Raw genomic sequence first — 5,669 nt, forward strand, 5'->3', positions numbered from 1 at the left:
TATCTTGTTTGGTGCTGATAGGTGTTGACTCTGATGCTTTAGAATCTGTCTTGTATATCTCCTCTGTCATCGGGTTGTCTTAGGTAGGTCCTTTAGCAGTTGCTTGGTAAGCCGAGAAATGCGGTGTTTGGTCCATGCATTTAACTGGACAGGTATGTGCAAGGTTGCTAGGTTTTATCTTTGGGTCTAAAAATTTCAGCTTTCAACACCATTTGCTCTGTATTCATGGAGGAGAGGAGTGAGAGAAAGAAGTCTTGCTGTTTCCAGTGTGACTTTGTGATTCTTTGCTCTTCTTGGCAAGGTTCCTCTTGCTCTTTGTACACATGTGGTGTGAGCAGGGAGACTCTTGAGCATTTCGGATGGTTAGGCTTATTCAGTATTCCTTACTCCACTTTCTCCAATTGTGGTTTTGTTCTTCTAGTATTTTCTTAAATTATTGTCAGAGATTATTTTCCAGCATCACAATTTTATTTTAAAAAATTATTTTTTCAGTGATTTGAATATAACAGGGAACCAGAAAAACATAAACTTGTGTCCATATGTCTGTCTTTAGCTAAATGTCTTCCATTTAGTGTGTGTGTGTGTGTGTGTGTGTGTGTGTGAACAAACGCATGATCTTGCACATTCTTTCCACCTTGCTAAAACTGGTTTCTGTAAGAGATAGCATTGGTGACCTGGGTAGTAAGATAAGTAAAACTTCTAAGGCAGTTTTCATCTTTTTACAGTATGACTTTATGAATTTGTGATTAGAAAGTTAATATATTATGTTGCTGCATTATGTTGACAGATGATCATTTCTTATTCCAGCAGCCTTTTCAGAGGACTCTCCAAATGTTCCCCTGCATTTCACCTATATGCACTGGGGCGTGCATCTACACACACACACACACACACACACACACACACACACATGCACACACACTTCTCTAATATGAGAATCCCAAAATACAAGTAATTTAAAGAGCAAACTGAAAGAAGAGATGGTAAGAAACAGGATATAGGGAGGCAGACTTTGGAGATGGGGAAGGGGATCTGGAGAACAGGGAGATAAAAAGCATGGTATAAAGGGGAAAGGAAATCAGAAATGATTAAGATACTATTATACATATTCACCAATTCTCCAAGATGAATATAATTATTGTGTATCACAAACCTATACTAATAAAAATAACAAGAAAATAAATAGTAGAACTCATAAGCTAATTGCATTTGTATATAATTTAGCCTTAAATTAGTTGGGGTATAACCTTATTTTATCTTTTTTTGTTTGGCAGATTTAGATAGATATTAACATCAAAATATATTGATTCCTTTTATGCCATAAAATACAAACTTCAAACTGAATAATGTTTAAATTTATTCATTAAGGGCAGGGGAGATGACTCAGTAGAATAAGCGCTTCCCTGGCAAGCACATGGGTCTGAGTTCAATCCCCAGTTGTGCTAAAAAATAAATAAAATAAATAAATAAATAAATAAATAAATAAATTTATTCATTAAATGAAAAGCATGACATAAATGAAGGTAAAATCTCTCTTGAGGTGGACAGGAGATATAGATAGATAAATATTTACTTCAAAGACATAATCTGAAATCATAAAACCAGCCTAAACCCAAATATTACTAAGTGTTGGATGGAGAGAGAAAATTGTACTGTTTGAGACATGTAAGGATATCTACATGTGGATCCAAATAATATAAATATTAGATATATCTGCTTTTAAGTTTCACTGTAGTATTTTCACTGAATTCTTTAGAGTTAAGAGTTGGAAGTTATTCTAGGTTTAAGAGTTAAGAAGTACACTATACAGAGAGTAGTTAATATAAAGAACAAAATTAAGGGCCTCAGGAAAAAAAGATAAGAATTGAAGACATAGGGAATCCTTTTCTGACATCATATCCTTGTCTTTTCCCTCGCTTGATACTCAATACTTTGCTTTATTTTATTACATAACCTTTACTAGTTATTGTCACTTAGGCCATCAGATTTAAGCTCTTTGAGAGAATGCTGTTTTTCTTATTGACATATCCATGGTACTTAAGGTGATGTTGGGTACATAGCTTATAGAATGAAAGATGAACCCAAAAAACTCATCCTTGGAAGAGATCTTTCAAAACTATTCTAAATCTCATGGAATTCTTGAATTTCCTGAATAACATCCCACTAATAAGTCACTCAGCCCTTGTTTTTATCTTCATTCCCATTTAGTTAGGGAAAACTGCTTTCCAGGGCCATCTATTTTGTCCTTACAAAATAGGACTGTTGCAAATCTCTTACTGATTTTTAAGGACTCTGTTTTATTACTTGAGATATTAGAGAACCATGATAATTGCTGAACCACATAGCAATTTTTAGTATGTATGGATACAAGCCAAATGTGATAGTGCGCACATGTAGTCCTAGAACTTGAGGAAGATTGGATTTAGAACAGAAGGAATGCAAGTTACAGCCCAGCCCAAGGCGCTAAATTAGCAATTTTGTGATACCCAGTCTCAAAAAATAAAAGAAAAAAAAGTGATGAGACAGTGCAAAGGCCCTGGTTTTGTCCCCAACAGTTCATTATATACATATAAATACATATATCACTAGTCTCTCCAGTGATCTTTTTGTATTGACCACAGATCTATTCAATTGTCATTACTAAACTGTAAAGATACTATTTCTATTGTGTTATAACATGGCTCTATACTCATATAGGTGAAATATCAATGAGGGAGATACTTTAGAATGTCGTTGTGGCCCAGACGAATTTCTTTGTACAGTAATAAAGCAGATCTCTCTAGAAAGGCAGAGGGGCGTTATCTCACAGGTCTCTACTTTTTTACCTTTCTAGGGTCCTCTATCCTGGTGGAATCTGAGTTCCACACATAATGGGGAGAGGCATGAGTTGCCTCGTCTACTCACAGGTATCTTTGAGCTCGTGTATTGCTTTCATCTGTCTTTCATTTTGATTGAGCAGTAACTTTAATACCTTCATTTTGAAGTTGTCCTTTGCATCAATTCTTGCAGCCAGACCAACTTTTGTAGCTGTTCTTAACTCCTGAGTTTTTTCCTATTCTCATTATACTTTTCAGAAGGCATCAGAGACCATATATCGCATTCAAAATGAACCCCGTTTTTCAGGTGTATTTTGATCAAGCCAATCCGTATTTGGATTATCACCTCCTTTGTTGAATTAATGCTGCTTAATACCTAATCTTCTTTTTTGGAAAATCCACCACAATTATGACTCACAATTGAGTATCTTCCACTAAACTTGTCTGAGTCATTTTAATGCATGATAAATATTTCTGCCCTAAACCTATGCCTCTGGCTTTTACATTTGAGAGAAAATGTAGACTTATTATTGTAAGATTTATTTTATTGTTCAAGTTGGCCAAGATCTTTCTATTCCATTTCTATCACCTGTCAAGATCTTTTTGGAGTCAGCATCTTTATTCTTCATTACTTAGTATCTTTCTCAGCCATCTGCAAACCATCCTTGATAAGCGTGCCCTCTATATCTGCAAGTCCATAGTAATAATACTGAACTAGACAGGACAAGGCAAGAGACTGTGGTATACATGCACCTTCTTCCAGGTTTGTGCTCACCCAGTTTTAAGGAGATCTACGATATGGTTAGCCCATTATTGATCCACATAATTTTCTTTGCTTCTGCATCATAGTTTCCATCTTATCAAGCAGCCCCCCAAATAGTATTGGGCATTCTTCTAAAGTTTTTGGGGGGGCTGGCCTGATAACTTAGTGGACTAAAGCACCTGCTTAGGCAGAGCGCAGTGGCCAGGCTTCAATCCCTCATGTGCTGTTCCAGCTCTGCCCATGGGGCATGCTGAGACAGCAGTTGAAACTGGGTGTGGTGGCACGTGCCTGTAATCCTAGTGCTTGGAAGGCTAAAAGACAGAATCACTACGAGTTGATCTATGTAGTGAGACCCTGTAGACCCCATAGACCTTGTCCTAATTACAGAAAAAAAAAAAACCCAAACAAACAAATACAGTCTTTTGTAGTAGGCTTACCAGGTCTCTTGGTTCCAACAGCATAACCTTGCAAAAATAGGAAGAATAATTTCCCTCTTTCTCCCAGTCTACTTCCTATCCACTTCATGTCCCCAGAAGCTGTACTGTGTACACTGTATAGATTCCAGCGTCTTTGACTGGCAGAAGATTACATGAAGGTAAGAGGAGAGTGAGATTTTGGTGTGCGTTTTTTTAGATGCCTCTCTTCACTGTCACAGATAATTACCAGTTCAGCTTAAGAAACTTAGTTTCACCAATGGCTACAGTGTTGGTCGAATGGACTCCTTCAGCTGAAGAGATAGCTAAAACTCTAGATTTTCACACATATCTTCCTCCATGAAGCTTCAAACCTAAGGATCAGGGCCTTGCACCTTCTGAGATTGTAGAGCTCCATGACTGAGTTAATATCCTGTGTTCTCAGTCTTGAAATTCTTAACTTTTTAATGAGGTGCCCTGCAAGGTACATAGCCAGTCTTGCTACAGGTGGCCCTAGTTCCCCACAGCTACTTCACTGTCCATCTAGGTTTCCATCAACCCTCACCTCACTTACCACTTTTCTTGTGTGTGCTGTCTGTTCCCTGCTGGGCACTGACCAACCTCCAAAAAGCTGAGGTGAGTCAAGTGTATTTTTAAAAGCTATTGCTGGCTTCAAATGGTCACTGCTTCTTTATGTTTGCCATACCTATTCCTTTGTATTATTTTTTTTCTGTATTTTAGGGAAGGGTCTACAGGGTGTGCAGGGTCTCACTACTAGATCCAACTCATAGTGATTCTCCTGTTTATAGCCTCCCAAGTGCTGGGATTACAGGTGCTTTCTACCATGTCCAGTTATTCCTTTGTATTAAAAAATTCTAAAATGTCAACTGAAATCAATGTAATGCTTATTTGACTCTAATTTCCCAGAGATCCCCTTTTCTCCATTTTCAAAATTGTATATTTTCTGGCAGCTTTTTTCCCCTTTGCTATTTTGATACCACCTCAAAGACCACTGACAGTGTTTGGTTACTATCCACTTTGAAGCTTCTTCAGAAATCTTTAGAGAAAATTCAGCAGCAGAAGTTTATGTGGCCTTCTCCAGCTAGAGCACCAATTCCATTTCACCAATATGAGGGCTGATTGAAAAATATAGTAAATATTTAAAAATTTTAAAAAGTTATTGTAGTGAGAGACACATAGCACTGATCTCCTTCAGAACAATCCACCTGGTTTTCAACACACTTGTTCCATCACCCTTTCCAAAAGTTCTCTTTTGTGTCTTTAGTTGTAACATCATGGTTAACCTTGATGTCCAAAAATGATTCAAAATGTTTAACTTCTGTGGTCATTTAGCTGTTGGGGAAGTTCCAGATCTTACCTGGCCCCACATGCTGTAAACAAGATGCCATATTGTTTTTACAAACTACCTTTCCTCTGGGTGGCACTTCTCAGGAGCATTTGCTGTATTTGCACCTACTAAAGACATGGAAGGTGAATTTTAGAATGGCTTTAGAAGTTGTCAAGAATGATTGGATGAGTTTGTTCAAAGTGAGAGGATGATATTATGAGAGGGATTAATGGCAATTATGTCTTTAATGCCATATTTTAAAAATATTTAAGCAAACATCACATTTTCACTCATCTGTATGATTTTTTTTAGTCTAACAAGAAATTTGC

The sequence above is a fragment of the Octodon degus genome, unplaced genomic scaffold (genome assembly GCF_000260255.1).
Source record: "Octodon degus isolate 3935 unplaced genomic scaffold, OctDeg1.0 scaffold00016, whole genome shotgun sequence".
In the NCBI taxonomy this organism is placed as follows: Eukaryota; Metazoa; Chordata; class Mammalia; order Rodentia; family Octodontidae; genus Octodon; species Octodon degus.